This window comes from Rhineura floridana, chromosome 11 (genome assembly GCF_030035675.1).
Source record: "Rhineura floridana isolate rRhiFlo1 chromosome 11, rRhiFlo1.hap2, whole genome shotgun sequence".
NCBI lineage: Eukaryota > Metazoa > Chordata > Lepidosauria > Squamata > Rhineuridae > Rhineura > Rhineura floridana.
In genome coordinates this window covers 4289210-4305539 of record NC_084490.1, presented here as the reverse complement: position 1 = coordinate 4305539, position 16330 = coordinate 4289210, and the positions used below count along the sequence as shown (strand labels likewise).

The window sequence follows — 16330 nt, the reverse complement described above, 5'->3', positions numbered from 1 at the left end:
CTCTTTCATAAATAGTAGGCCTCACCTAATTTCTGGAATTTGGTGCCACAAGTTGCGGCAACAGCAGCACAGTGTGGAGAAAGTAGACCGAAGTTTTTTTCTCCCTCTGGCTTGTAATACCAGAACCCAGTGAAGCCGAATGCGGGAAGATGCAGGACAAACAAAAGGAATTACTTCTTCACATGGCGCATAATTTACTCCTAGAAGATGTAGTGATTGATGGCCGCCACCGTGGCTTGCTTTAAAAGAGGGTCAGAGTCAGACAAATTCAGGGAGGATCACATGGCTGTATTCTACCTCTGCAGCTGGAGACAGCATGCCTCCAAATGCTACTTGCTGGAAACCACAAGTGGGGAAGAGTGGTCTTGAGTTCAAGTCCTGTTTGTGGGCTTCCGGTTGGGGCATCTAGCTAGCCATTTGAGAACGGGATGCTGGACTAGATGGGCCATTGGCCTGAACCGGCAGGGTCCTGATGTTCTTAATGGCCACTACCTTAGATGGCTTTAAAAAAAATTTAACGGGCTAAATCTATCAACAGCTTTAGCCCATAAATGCTAAATGGAGCCTCCACAATCAGGAGTAGTGTAGCTGCAAATACCAGTTACTGGGGGAAGGCTGCCACATTCATGCCCTGCTTCTGGGCATCCTGTTCTGGCTATTGTTGCAGATGGACCTTTGGTCTGATTCAGAAGGGATGTGTGTCTTCCTATGGTTTAATTTTGTTTTTTAATTGAAATGATATTGAGAAAGCTAGCAAGGGCCACCCCCCAAATCATTCCTAGCACCACCCATCTGACAGCTGAAGAAGGCAACGGTGGCTGGCGGCTCCATGTCAATGAGCCAGTGCAATCCACTCCAGGTTTTAGTGTGGCCTTTCAGACTAAAACCTGGAGCGGATTCCACTGCCCCACTGACACAGAGCCACCGGTGCCCACTGGAAGCGTCACAGCAAAACTCTAGTTATTCCAAGCAGATGCAAACCGTACTTATCCTCTTTCTGTAGGGCCCTTGCATTTCTTCCTGGACTAGATGAGCTGTAAAATCGGGGTGGGGAACCCTTTTCGGCACAAGGGCCACTTTCCCTTCTGAGCAACCTTCCAAGGGCCACATGCCAGTGGTAGGCAGGGTTAGAGGCAAAAGTGGGCGGAGCAAGGAATGTAAATTTTGCCTCTGCACGGTAGGCTCGTTTCTACACCCGCTCACCCACTCCTTTTTGTCCTCCATCCAGACAAGCAAGAGGCATGATCCGAGTTCGAGGACACATCTCCAGCCAGACAAAAACACTCTTAGAGCCAGAGAGGGAAGCAGGGCCAGTGAGGGGTGTGGCCTGGGGAGAATCCCAAGGGCCAAACAGAAAGGCCTGGAGGGCCACAGGAGGTTCTCCACCCCTCTCATTCTGCACCCACCTACAGCCCCAATTCCAGGGCTGAATTCGAGACTCGCTAAAGCTCAGCCCTAGAAACCTGATTCCAATGCAAAGGGGCTGAGAAGAAATAACAAGCAGGAGAGTGTTCCTGTGCATGTGCTGAGAGTAACCGCCCAGCCCTTAGGAACTTCACTTTCCTCTCAGTAGGCCTAGCCAGTCTCTGTACATACATCTGGGAGACACACACACACATACACAAGCACACACATCAAAGGGGGTGACCTGCCTGGACATTTAAGAACTACACCTCCCTTCCTACACAAAAAGCAGAAAAAGTCATGTTAGAAAAATCTCAGCAATCGCCAGTTTTCCTCTGCCCTCCCCATCCCCATTTCCTTTTGTGTCATGTCTTTTATTTATTTATTTATTATTTATTTATTTATTAATTAAACTAATATACCGCCCAACTAGCAATAGCTCTCTGGGCGGTGAACATAAAAAAAAATACAATAAAATTACACAATCTAATAGAACAAAGTATATAAAAACTGTACACTCTAAAATCAGATACAACAGTTTAAAATTAAGTCGACTTAAATTAAAATGCCTCAGAGAAGAGGAAGGTTTTAACTTGGCGCCGAAAAGATGATAACGTCGGCGCCAAGCGCACCTCCTCGGGGAGACTATTCCATAGTTCGGGGGCCACCACTGAGAAAGCCCTAGATCTTGTCACCACTCTCCAGCCCTCCCTATGGGTCGGGACCTGGAGGAGGGCCTTCGTAGTAGACCGTAGTGTACGGGCCGGTGCATATCGTATGCCCAAGGGGAAGGGACTGTGTTATTTTTATTGGTTTGTAAGCCACTCTGTGAGTTTTTCCAGTGGGAAGAGCAGAGTATAAATCCTTTGAATAAATAAAATTAATAAATAAATAATGCCCAGAGTCTGAACCAAATCATGATTCTCACCAAGGTACATCCACATTATCAGTTTTAAAATGCCAGGGATAAGCCATGAAACACAGGACATGACACTCAGAGCATCTGTGCATGTACAGAGTGAATTTTTCTTCCTACTGTTAAAGCACACCTTATCTACACACATCTGGAATAAGCAGGGAGAGTTATGACATGCTGCCCATTTTTACAGGCAGAGGCTCTGGAGCTCTTACAGCATCACAGTGGGCAGAGAGATCAACAGGTGAGGCTTTTCTGGACATAGGCTTGGATTCTAACTTTCCTTCCACGAACTGAATAGAGTTCACGCTCACAGAACGGGACTTTTCCACCTCTCCCTTTCCTCTAAAGCCACACACACACACCAAAATTTGCTCTTGGGGGTGTGAGGTGACCCTTGGGAATGGTGTGGGATCAGAGCTTGGAAAAGTTACTTTTTTAAACTACAACTCCCATCAGCCCCAACCAGCATGGCCACTGGATTGGGCTGATGGGAGTTGTAGTTCAAAAAAAGTAACTTTTCCAAACTCTGGATATGGTGCAGGGAGCTGAACATGGAGGCAGAGTTGGCGTAAATGACCGACTCTTTTAAGTGGCTGAAAGAGATCAGCCTATAATCCAAGCCATAGAGATGCACAATTGGCAAAAACTTCACCTGCTGAATTGCCACCTGTTGTGAAGAAATTCAAGGCACTGAACCTTTTGCTCATGTTTTTTAAAAAATAGAAACTTAATTAGGGATTCCCAGGTCAGAGACCCAGGAACATGAGATGGCTAAAGTGTTGGGTTTAATAGTGGACAGACATGAGTTCAAATCTTGGCTAACTCCCTATGCTTACCAAACGGCCCTGAGCACCCCCCCCTTAATAACCGAGCCTTCCCCAGCCTGGTGCCCTCTAGATGTTCTGGACGACAACTCCCATCAGCTCCAGCCAGCACAGCCATGTTTGGCAGGTGCTAGACTGGCGAAGGCTGATCTAGAGGGATAGGACTAAAATTGATTGATTGATTGATTGTACTTATATACCTCCCCATAGCTGAAGCTCTCTGGGCGGTTTACAGTAAAATGATAACTCCGTAATAGTAAAAACAGTAACAGATTTCAAGATGGTGATGACGAAGATGAAGAAAAATAAAGAGGAGGAAGCGGCTAGCAAAGAGCGATAACAGATTTAAAGAGGAAGGTTCTACCCAGGCTGAAGCTTCAGGAAGAAGCAGTCAGGATCACCGACCTTTAGATGGGTTTAGAAGGGAATTTGGCAAATTCATGGAGCCACCTTTGAACCTCCATGGCCACCGGCAGTCTAGCTCCAGACACCAATCTCTTGGGAACATGAGCGGAAGAGTGCTGCTGCCCTCAGGCCCTGTGGGAAAACAGGGGTGCCCAGCTAAATGGCCCGATCCAGCACCAGCAGGGCTCTTCTGATGGTCTTCCACTCGCACCTCTCCTGGCAGATGGAGCCACCCCTGGGGCCCCTCCCCTGGGCCTTTTTGCTAGAGGGCAAACATCTGTCTTGGTGGCTCCCTGCCAACCCCAGCGTCGCCTCTAGCACAAGAGGGCTATCAAGCCAAAGGGGCCTGGCAATGAAGGGGGCCATAAAGGCTCCCTCCACAAAGGGAAGGTGAGGAAAGCACTACCCCGGGCATGCCTGCGTGGTTCCCATGCCCTCCTCTGACCCTTCTCAGCCACACACCTTTCACTTCGCTGCTCTCTCCACCTTTTGCTACCTTGGCAGTGGCTTTCACAGCTGTGCAACATTCACAGAGACATGAATCGCTGACGCTTTCCCCACCATTGCACTGACTTGGGGGTTACAGGGCAGAAAGGGACCCCAAATTCTCCCATGTTGGGGTTGCTAACACCAGCATAAAAACCCAGGAAGCTGCACCACCACCATCATTATCATCATCATTATTAAAATTTATATCTTGCCCTTTATCCAAAGGAGCCCAGGGCAGCAAACCTGTCAATGTCAGGCCCTGCAGCATTGGAGACAGATTACTGGGTTACATGACCCTTTGACTTGATCCAGCAAGGCAGCTCGTAGCTTGCTAGAAAACAGGCGGTGCAATATTGTAATGATTCTAAAATTACAATATTGGTATTACAGAATTGGACATTTTCCATCTGGTCCCAGACCTACCCTTTCATGACATGGGCCTTCCTCCCTGCCCCCTCACCTGTTTTCTACTGCCCTCCCCCTCCAGCAGTTCAGTTCTAAAGAGATAGGTACTGGAGCTCAAAGCCCCATGCATCCTTCTTCCTAATCTCAGTTGCATGTGAGGGCAGGAGGGAATATGGGCTGTGAAGGGGAAGACGCTTTGCACATGCTTACAGACACTCTCTCTGTTGTTATTCTTTCGCCTGCTAGGGCTGAGTGAGCCCTGACATTGAAAATAGGTCCTGGCTCAATCAACTCCAGATTCCACCCCACCCCATTTAATTAAAGTCTACTAGAAAATAAGCAAAGCTGCAAGAGGCTGAAGTCTCAGGAAGAGTGTTTGCCCTCTGCCACTCCAGCAAGAAGATGCGACAACAGCACCTTGAATGGGACCAAGCAGAATTGAAAAGGCAAGGGGCAAGGTTTTGAGTCACACCAGTCTTTTCTTTAAATGATTTATTTATTATCATTATTAATTTCTTTTATTTGTTAACCGCCCTTTACCATAAAATCCCAGAGCCAGTTACAACTATTTCAAATTCAATATTAAAAACTGTTCAAAACAAATTACAGTTCACAGGAATAGGGTGGGGCCTGAAAACATGTATCTCAGATGTCAAAGGCCAGAGTAAAGGGTAAATCTGGCACATTAGGTCATTACAGCGGTGAAACATGTTGGTAGGGTTGCCACCTTTCCCCCCAGCTCTGCTTCTGTGCATTATACAGCGGTGAAATATGCTAGTAGGGTTGCCACTTTCCCTCCCTGGGTCCTGCTTCTGCAGCTGAGCAAGTTAGAAATTAAGCATTCAAAACTTCCCCGCCAGTTTATCTCCAGGAACAGTTTCACCTGCTAAATGTATTTTAGGACTGTATTCAAAAGCACAGGTGCATGACCAGTTGGGGGGGGGGGAAGCGCCAACCCTGTGAAAAGGAGTTACAACTTTTGGAAACCAAACTGCTAGGTTTTTTTTGGACATGCAAAGGGATTTAGAATAAATTCCTAGCCTCTCCTCTCTTCCCCCACATCTCTCTCCTCAAGCCCCTCAGAGTAAATTTGATTTACTGATTGCTTCGCTTTGTTGAACATATTAAGGATAAAGGAGGCAGTGGAATGAACTATTTAATTTAGCACTAATCGGATAATCCCCCACCCACCGCCAAAAGCCCAACATCCGCAAGAGGCAGTAAAGGAACAATCCAGTTAAATGAATTTGCCCCACTGAGAGTCCCCTAATCCAGTTTTCAAAGGCCCCCTCCTTCTATTCAGTGGTGGCTTTAAGCTGCCATCCATGATCTTCCAACCCTGTCCCCCTCCCCAGCTGACTGCTGGCTTCTAAATATGATTTAGAACACACTGTGTGTTTGCAGGAATGAAGAAACCGGAATGGTCATCGCCTTCCCTTAGCAGGGCTCTGTGCCTGTGTCACAGGCACAAATTCAGATGGTGAGGCTCCTCTTGGGGTCCCAAGTCTGTATAAGGGAAAGCTGCACCTGCTGAATCTCTGCCTGTTGTACAGGTGGTTAAAAAGGAGGACAGAGCTTCAACCAAGCATTGCTTGGAAGCACAAAAGCCTGCCTGCCTGCCTGCCTGCCTGGGAGAGGGTGTGTGTGTTACTTACTGGACCACTCTGAAATTCGTCGAGGGAAGAAAAAGAAGGGGGGTGGAGTTGTCCTCTTCCCCTATTCGCTCCCAGGTACCTCAGTCGTGTGGGCAGCAGAAGGTGGGAAGGGAAGGGGGGGTCGTCAATTTGTAAACACACTGCAAGGTGCTAAAAGCCTGGATCAAAGGCCTGTTTTGCAATTCCACCATAAAAAGGGGGTCGGAGGGAGAGGAGAAAAGGGTTCATTTTCCCAAGGGAAAAAAGGCACCTCTGCCATTCCCAGGGAACAGCTGGGATAGCCATGAGCAGGGGCGGGGACCCTCGTGGCCCAGTTTGCTGCTCTCCGCCTCCCCTTGCCCTGAATTCCCCACTATGCTCTCCACACATGTTAATTTCAAAGATTTGCCATTTAGCACTCTTGCAAGGCTTCTTTCAGCCCAGGGCTGGCTCAGCTGGGCTCAAAGCCCCGCCTCTGTGCCTGACTGCAGGCCATGGAGCCATGCTGAAGTTGGCTACTACTTGCATGAAAAGAACTAGAGTTTATACATCCCTGAGCCCCAAAATAATCTTTGGTCTGCCTCCTGTCACACGCATCTATGACAAGGGGACTGGCCCCTATGAGATCCACAATAGTTTTCTCCAGTCAAAAAGGTCATGATTGCACGTTTATAAATGTGTGATGATGACCACAGATGACGGTAATAAATATAGAACTTGGAAGGAGCGCACCCCACAATAAGCTCTGGGTCACCCCAAAACAGAAGAGTATGAAATGGCACTGGACAGTCCAATACTTTCCTTGGGTGCATGACACTGTCAAAGGCATATACAACAAATGCAATTCAATTCCATCTCATAGAGGACACTGTCCTGGAAGCGAGGATGTATGATTTAGGGTGACCAAAAGTTCATTGTGGGACTTTTTCAAACATTTGTGCAAATTAAGGAAGTAGTAAGCAACTTCAGCATCATGGCCAATGAAAGTGTGAAGCCAGAGGCAAAAGTGATTCAGAGCAGAGTACACCAGAGTAGCCGCAGCAGCATCTCACATCATCCAAAATCACAGGGCTTAATTAAAAAGAGAAAAAGGTCCTGGGGCTCCCACATGCCTGTAAAATGTGACCCACTGTCCTCTTCCCAGGTGTGTGTGGAGAAATTAGGTGGAGTTCTTCGGCAGTGAAGGCAAAGGCACTCTGCACACAATCAGAGACATCTTCCAAGATTTAGCCCTGGGGTTGATCCTTGGTGAGGCAGGATTCAAATGGACTGCCAAGTGAGAATGCTGCAGCCCCACACTACTCCCAAATTCCCCACAAAAGTCCAAGCCAAAAGGCTGAATCTGAGCATGCAGAGAGTGCATTTCTCTCACCACTCAACAACAACAAGCAGTCCAACCCATTCAGGAGTAAGGGAGCATATCAGTCAAGGAGGCATGAGTTGCTGTTGTTGAAATGCATGATTTATTATTATTATTGTTATTATTATTATTATTTGTTGTTGTTGTTGTTGATTTATTTGTGGGAAACTGCAGACTGAAAATAGCCCATAGCCCATCCCTTTCTCCACCTCCTTTGGCACCAAATCAAGTTCAGACCTGCAGATTCTTCGCTCACCTCTAACACCAGGAATGCGAAAGAAGAGGAAGAGGGTTTATCAAAGAATTCAGATTGGCTCTAGCTGACAACATGAGCAGCGGAATTCCAGTGTGAAGCTGGAGGCCAGGAGCTTGATAAAGCTGCTCATGTGTATGAGAGGGTGAGACATCCAAAGCTAAAACCACCCGCTGCAGACAGAAAAGGAAGCTTACTGGGAAAAGAATGGCCTTGCGCTGTGAGCAGGATTCGAACCTGCGCAGGGAAACCCTATTGGATTTCGAGTCCAACGCCTTAACCACTCGGCCATCACAGCCACCTGGAAAAAATTTTTTGAACATGTCTCATTTCTGCTTGGACAAATCCCCCCTGAGATTCACAACTGGTGCCTAGATTGCAGGTAGGACGCACGTGACTGAATGTTCCTCTCTCTCTCTCCACACTTCAATACCCTGAGAAAACAAGCATGTCACAGAGAATCCAAGGCTAGAACTGCCCCCTTTTGCATTGTTTTTCATATGCAAGAAATTTTCTGGTATGGAGGAGCATTCAGTTATCTGAATACATCTGCAGTCTGAAGCTGATGCAGAGCAAAACACAGGTTTATCTCTTCAATGAGAACTAGGCCCTTGTTGCTAGAACCTTCTTTCTATCCCAAATCTTTCCAATGTAACACCGACACTGTGGAATTCCCTTCCCTTAAATATTAGACAGGCGCCATCTCTGTCATATTTTCAGCTCCTACCGAAGACCATCCCCTTTCAACAAGCCTTTTAAGTAGAGACCTTATCCAGGTCTGCATCTGTGTTGGAACTGCTTTTTAAGACTTGTTAAAGCTGTTTTTTTTTTTAAAAAAAATAAGATGTTTTGTTTTAATATGTTTTTAAAGTATTTTGTTTTTAATATATTTTAGAGTGCTTTCAGTGTTTTTGCTTGCCCCCCTGGGCTCCTTCTGGGAGGAAGAGTGGGATGTAAATTTAATAAATAAATAAATAAATTTACATTATATAATCTCATTTGATCAAACAAGGGTATTGAACACCTGTGCTGCACTGTGGCATATTTTCAGATATATTTTCATGCATATACGTAACTGAGACAGAAAACAGATGTTATAAAGCAAATAATAAATTAGTTTAAGAATCGACACATCTGAATTGTGCCTGGTTCCACAGTGTAAAGGTTAGCACTCTGGACTTTGAATCCAGCAATCGCAGTTCAAATCTCGGCGGAACCTTATTTCAGGGCTAGCTACTGAGCTACGTGAACCAACGGCGTAAGACTTATTATAGGGCAGATTCCAAAGTTCTTAATTGCTGTATTAAGCTGATGCCTATTAATAATGGGCACAGATTTCTCACATCCACTGTGGTTTTACATAATAATGAGGCATCACAGAATCAGAGCAGCCTTCGCCACCCTGATGCCGTCTGGATGTTTTGGACTACAGTTCCCATCAGTCCCAAACATCAGTCCAAAACATATGGAGGGCACCAGACTGGCAAAGGCTGAATTAGAAGCTTAGAAGATCTTCCTAACTTTTAAAATAAGAGTAGACCATTCCAAGACTCAAGCCCATCCGGAAAACTCTTACCTCCTAATCCAGGATATGCGCACACTGGTAGCTGGAGGACTGATTCGCCACCATTACACTGGCACAGCAGCCAGACCAGCAGAATTTTCTGCTTGCGTATCCAAGGAGCTGTGCAAATGTATCCTCATGGTGATGGCAGGATTTCTGGTGCTGTGGAACTGTTCTGGAGCTTTTGTCATACCCTACTGATACCCAGCTGAAATCTTTCAAGTATAAGTCTTCTTGTGACAGAAGAGCACTTTGTGTATGTTTAGAGCACTCTGTTCTTTATCTGGCGGAAAAGAAAGAATGCAACCATTATTTATGGTAAGGGCTGACATCTAATAAAAGAAATCTTTTGTCAATTAAATATATGAGTTTCAGCTAATAAATCAACTTTTTACATATGAGTAAAAACAATGATTCTGATGCAAAAGGTATACTTCCTTTGATTTCATCAGGGGTAGCCAATGTGATGCCCCCTCACACATAGTTGGACTCAAATTCCCATCAGCCCCAGCCAGCATGGCCAATGATCAGGGATGATAGGAGTTGTAGGCCAGCACCATCTGGGGGCCACACATTCCCTGCCTCTGTTTTAGGGGAAAACACAAATATGTCATCTTAAAAAAAGACATCCCTTCATTTGAAAGCAAGGGAGGAAATGTCTCTTTTAAGTTGCCATCTGCAATTTTTGTAAATACTTGAATTATATATATATAATTTTTGGATATACTCTCTGGACACATTGGCACCATATGGCCTGAACCTGGGGGACAGTACCACCACCACTTAGCTTCTGCAAATGAAGCCCCTCTGAGCATTCCATCCTCAATGCTCAATAACTGCCACCTTGGTAACAGCATTTGTATGTTAGCAGCTGATGAAGGCGGAAGCCAAAACGTTTTGGTATTACAATAAAAACCTCTGTTTTGTTAATCACAATTACGTTCATATATATATATATGAAGGATCTCAGAGCTAAGCTATATACAATGTTCTTCTTTATATGCCTAGGATGGCAGGATTTCCAGTTTAAATAGGTGTGGGCATCAGTGGGTTCAATGTACAGAGTAATGTAAATAAACATTATATATAAACAGCTGCTACCTGATTAACTGAGGCACTTTTTAGAGTCAGTCAAGTTTCTAAATCAATTATTCTGATTAATTGATTAAATGCTCCAACCCTGCTTACCATAACTTGATTCAATGTACAATACATAAGAAGAGCCTGCCTGCTGGGTCAAGCCAATGGCCCATCTAGTCCAGCATTCTGTTCTCACAGAGACCAGCCAGATGCCCAAGTGGGAACCCTGCAAGGAGGGCCCGAGTGCAACAACACTGTTCTCCCCATTTCTGATTCCAAGCTATTGGCATTCAAGGCATGATGTGTGATCAATTTCTTCCTGTACTTCTGCGTAAAATCTCTCCAATTCCTCCTCTTGTTCTGTGTTTGCCGTTGGAGCATAGACTTGGATGGTGATTATGTTAACAGGTTTCCCGTTTAATCTCACTGATATCACTCGCTCAGACCTTGAGTTATAGCTCCCAATTGCTTTTGCTACATCACTTCTCACTATTAAAGCAACCCCGTTTCTTCTTAATTTCTCATTTGCTGCATAAAATATTTTGTAGTTGCCTGATTGAAAATGTCCTGTTTCCACCCATTTTAATTCACTCACGCCAAGTATTGTAGTGTTAATGCGTTCCATTTCTTGCTTGACAATTTCTAACTTGCCCTGGTCCATGCTTCTCACATTCCATGTTCCTATTGTGTGTGTCGTACAACTCTGGACTCTCCTTTCACATCTGTGCACATCAGCCTCTGGGCTTCCATTCAGTTTTGACCCAGTGGTGTCATTAGTCACAGTGCTACTTGTCCTTTGTTCTTCCCCAGTAGCTCTGTGAGTGCCATCTGACCTGGGGGGCTCATCTTCCAGCACTATCTTGTGTTGCATTTTCGATACTCTGTTCATAGGGTTTTTGTGGTAAGAGGTATTCAGGGGTGGTTTACCATTGCCTTCCTCTGGGTTTGGATGCATCTTAGTCTGGTGTCTCAGCTTTGACCATTCTGCCATGGGTGCCCCTGCTAGTTGTCTAGCCTCTTGGTCTAGACTCCTGACGGCATTGCTCTCAGCTTCTTCCACACTCTCAAACCCCCTCACCACATTAAGGTGTGCATCCTGGAGGAGGATTTGCCTTTTAAAATATGAACGTGTATTTAAGAAGCTGTCCAGTTTTAAAACATTCCAATTAATTAATTATTGGATTTATATCCTGCCCTTCCTCCCTGCAGGTTTACCCAGGCATTTGATGGCTGAAAGGAACTGTTCCTTGCAACCTGAAGATCACTGATGGAAGAAAGTTTTTGACTATGTTTTAGAACATTTTTAATTGTAATTATGTTTTTGGAATGCTTTATAACAGTCTTCAGTATCCTTTTCTTTTTCTTGTTAAACCATTTTATGTTTGCCACCCTGGGCGGGATATAAATTCTATTGTTGTTGTTGTTGTTGTTGACAATAATAATAATACTCTCATTTGGGGGCAATGGGAGAAGGGAGCAACGACTGTGCTATCATCTTTCTAGCGCACTAGGCCGGGGGAGGCTTGTCTGCAGATGTGCAGAAAATCCAGCACACGCTTTACTCCACTGTGCATTCAGCTGGCATCACTTCTTCAATAAACATCTAAAGGCAGATAAACAGAGAGACAGCAATTTAGATAGCCTGTTCCATGTGAGGCCCACAGCTCTGGCTTCCGCTCTGCAACAAAGGCCTCAGGTGGGGAGCTTGGCCGAGAGTGGCGAGTCACTGATGGCTCTGTGTCCTGTGCAGATTAGTGCTGCACTCCCACCCCCACCGAGCCCCCACTGAGGCCCCTGGAGAGGGGCTCTTCCTAGGGTTGCCTCCATCCTTTTAATTAAACTCCTGACAGCCCTTGAACACAGGCCAGGCTTCACTGCCAGTGCCTGGGAGTCGGCCCAAGAGTGGTCTTTGTTTGAGGCCCTGGCAATAATGTGGGGGGGGGTGGAGGCTTTTCCTGGGGTCTTTGTCTCAGGCCATTTGCCAGGACGCAGCCTACCCGCCTCCTATGTCCCCTCATTTTCATTAGGCACGCGTAGCTGCCCCCTTAATCCTCCAGCATCTCTGCCTCCTCACCCCTTCCTCGCTTGGGCACCCCTGAAAACCCAAATTTCTCCTCATTCCTGGATAACAAAGAGAGACCTCGGAGCACCACTCCCCAAATCCGCACTAATATTTGAAACAAAAAAGTCAAAAGCACATCTCTCTGCCCCGGGTACAGCAACCTCCTCCTTCCTCTGGGCACACGTGGTCACCACTGCACAATTCCACATTCCGTTGTATAATAGACCCACAGCCTGAGGGCACCCACTTCACTTCTTGCCCTGCTTTTTCATCCTTCTGGTGCATCTACACAACAATGTCAACTGGCTTGTGGATGGTCATGTTTTTCTCCCAAAGGGCTCTGGGAATTGCACTGAGAGCTAAAACTCCCAGGATCCTTAGAGGCGGGAGAGGTGGCCACAGCAGTCAAACCAGACCAAGTAAGTGGCATTAAGGAAATGCTCTCTACTATCTTACTTTGTGCCTCCAGATTTGGATCACCATCCGACCTCTCCTAGGCAACTTCTGCTTGGTTGTAACCTGCATCCAGGTCTCTCTCCAAGGTTACATCTGCACTATACATTTAAAGCAGTATTTTACCACTTTAAACAGTCATGGCTTCCCCAAAGGAAACCTAGAAACTGTAGTTTGTTCAGGGTGCTGAGAGTTGTTAGGAGATTCCTATTCCCCTCACAGGGTTACAATTCTCAGTGTGATTTAACAATCAATCCCATTTCCCATTTCAATCAATCCCATTTCCCAGGGAACTCTGTAAATTGTAGCTCTGTGAAAGGAACAGGGGCCCATTATCTCTGCTGTTTCCCTACCCAGAATTTTAGATTGTAAGGTTCTGGGGCCAGAGACCTATCCTTTTATACTTTCTGAAGTGTTATGCATGTTTATGAAAATAATACAGCCCCACGTGATGCTTACCTTTGCAAATCAAAGCAAATATGTTCAACAGACACAGGGTGTTAAAAATTCTCTCCTCCCTCAATAAGATTTATTTACTTATTAAATTTACTTCCTGCACCTTCCTCCAAAATAGTCCAGGGCAGCAAACATGTCTTTACTAAAACAATACAATTAAAACTTCTAAAAACAATTGACACAACCTTCTAAAAACCAGCTAAAAACTCCTAAAAGCAATCACCTACTCCCAAACTAATAATTTCAGGGTTGCCAAGGTCAGGACTTTCAGCCATCAAATGCCCAGGGAAAACAGCAATGTTTTCCAATTCCTCCTAAAAGTAAATAACGATGGAGACGTCTGACACATCTCACTAGTGAGGGAGGTCCACAAATGGGGAGCCACCACCAAGAAGGCCGTCAGGGCTCACTGCTAACGGGGCAGCCTCCAGAGAAGACAGGTCAGTAGGAAATCTCCCCAACAATATGCCCCATTTTGTACCAGCTGCAGCCCACAGAAGGTTTTGCAATTATGGGGGGGATGTAACCAAGTGGGGCATGGGAGTCTACCTCCTAATGAGACTAGGTCCTGCACCAGTTTGGTTGGGGGGGCATCTAAGAGGAGGCTGTCCCCCTCCCACTCCATGGGATCGCAACTCCCCACAGCTCCCCCTCCCCACCACTCTCCAGAAACTATCCACAGCGGGAGGCGCTCCCAATACCCTGCAGGCGTCCAAATGCCCCCATTTGCTGAGCGGTGTCAAACGGGGGACGGGCGCGCTCCTGCATTCGAAGCTGTGAAACTCGCCCCCGCCCCCCGCAAGGTGTGACTGGGAAGAGGCCGGCCTTTGAAGCCAGATCTCGTTCCCACGGAATAAATGGGAAGAGGCAAAGGGCAGGCGACGAGCGATTAGGCCCACGCGGCGCGCAAGAGCTTCAATTCTTGTCTAGAAAGGGGGTGGGCAGTGGAGTCGGGGAGGAACACGCCCCCCCCCGAACTCTTGCATTGAATCGGTGCGAAGCTTTTGCAAACCGGAGCCACATTACGCGTGCGCACACGCATGACTCTTGCACTCCCTGGCAAAGGGAATTAGCCTGGAGGTGAACCCCAGGCCGGCCAAATCTCGTCTGCCGAGTGGGTGGCCTGGATTTTATTCACGGCTTCCATTCACTCCCCCCCCCAACTTCTCCCTCCCTTCCCTGATTTCTTGGCAATGACAATCCGAGAGATATTGGCCGCAATCCTATCAGGAGAACGCCCCCGGGCTACTACTACTAGCCATCATGGCTATGCTGTGGCTCCATAGTCGGAGGCGGTGCTCTTCCGAAGACCAATTACTAGAAACCGCAGGCGGGAAGGGTGCGCTTTGCACTCAGGTCCTGCTTGTGGGCTTCCTCCCACAGGCATCTGTTTGGCCACTGGGAGAAGAGGATGCTGGACCAGACGGGCCACTGGCCTGATCCTGCAACCGGCCTCTTGTTATATTCATAATGGGAATCAATTCTGAGCTGATCTGCATATTAAACACATCACCCATTCTTAGGGGGTGCGCGTTGGAACAACAAAAAGTGCTTTATTGCATTGGCCGGGAATCGAACCCGGGTCTCCCGCGTGGCAGGCGAGAATTCTACCACTGAACCACCAATGCTGTGGGAAACATCTGGATTTCCCCTTTGAGATTCTGTGTAACAGCTGCGTGAGCCAAAGTAGCCATTTAACCAATTAATTGCCAGAGCCATTTCCCCCCCCCTTTGTTTAGGTATGAAGTTATCCTGCGCCCCAGTACATCTTAGAAACGGGGAGGCTGGCACCTTGGCGGCATCGGAGGATAGCAAATGTTGCCTCTTTCGGAGGAGAGACGCCCTGTGGGTTTCCTCTCCGGATCCCTCTGCCTCCTTCAGCGTGCCTTACTTTCCCACGGGGGGGGTCGGTCTCTGGCAGGTGGCGGGGTGTGTATGTGTGAAGGCTCGTGGACTAGCGGCTTGGCGAGAAAGGCGCTCCACGTGGCATTTAGGAGGCGGATCAAAGGGGCCAGTGAGGCACGGCGGGAGGCCGTCGACACCTCGGCGTGTGGAAGACTTTCCCAGGCTCGTGAAACGGGAGGAGGCGGCGAAGGGCAGGCCAAGGGCCTCCCGCGGGCGGGCCCGACAGAAGGGGCAGTTCGCAGGTGTCGGAGAGACGGAAGGAGAGCATCGGCAGGGTTGCCCCCCTCCCCGATTAACCCTCTCCCGCAGCTGAATGGGGGAGCACTGCGTTGGAGCACTTTGATGCCTATGTCCCCGAAGGATTTCTCCTTCCTTTGCTTTCAAAGGGGCTTTTAGAAAGAGAACCCCCCCCCAATTGTACCCGCTCGGGGATCCACGGGGAAACTTTGCAGTTCTGCAAACGCTGCCTGCCCCCGTCATCATCCCGCACAAGGCGGTATCCGACGTTAGTCATAGCCAGGGTTAGGCCCATTGAAATGGACGTGACTAACTTATGGGTCTAACCAGATTCCTCCTGATTCATATCCTACAGATGGGCACTGGATTCTCCCTGATTCATATCCTATAGATGGGCACTGAATCGTGCAATAAGTGGATGTGGTAAAGGCTCTAATAAATCAGGAAGTCTCTGATGCTAATAGAAGCAGATAGTTTTTTTAAAAAGAGAATTGCTGCATTGGCCGGGAATCGAACCCGGGCCTCCCGCGTGGCAGGCGAGAATTCTACCACTGAACCACCAATGCATCTGTTTCCAATAATTCTTATATTTGCATAGAGATGCTGTTCCATTTCGCCCTGAAACAGGCTCGCCCCGGCCCTGGTCTCCTATTGCGAGGAAGGGCGGGATATTTTTTTATTATTTTTTTTCTTTTTTTCTTTAGTTGCTGCTTGTGTTTATTGTTTGTTGTCTGATTTTATTGTTGATATTTTGTATTTTAACCTTTTTGTACACCGCCCAGAGAGCCACTCGCTATGGGCGGTCTATAAATGAAACAAACAAATAAATAAATAAGAAAGAAAAAAGAAAGAGATTCAGCGGAAAAGGAAAGGCGCTCTA

At 47.0% G+C, this 16330-nt stretch overlaps 3 non-coding genes across 3 annotated transcripts; all 3 read right to left on the bottom strand.

The window, feature by feature from the left end:
* Window positions 1–7909: 7909 nt before the first annotated feature.
* Window positions 7910–7991, bottom strand: TRNAS-CGA (transfer RNA serine (anticodon CGA)). Its single transcript has one exon. It is a non-coding gene; the product is annotated as a tRNA-Ser (tRNA).
* Window positions 7992–14865: 6874 nt separating this feature from the next.
* Window positions 14866–14936, bottom strand: TRNAG-GCC (transfer RNA glycine (anticodon GCC)). The gene has a single exon. It is a non-coding gene; the product is annotated as a tRNA-Gly (tRNA).
* A 1009-nt stretch (window positions 14937–15945) lies between these two features.
* Window positions 15946–16016, bottom strand: TRNAG-GCC (transfer RNA glycine (anticodon GCC)). The gene has a single exon. It is a non-coding gene; the product is annotated as a tRNA-Gly (tRNA).
* Between the last annotated feature and the right edge of the window lie 314 nt (window positions 16017–16330).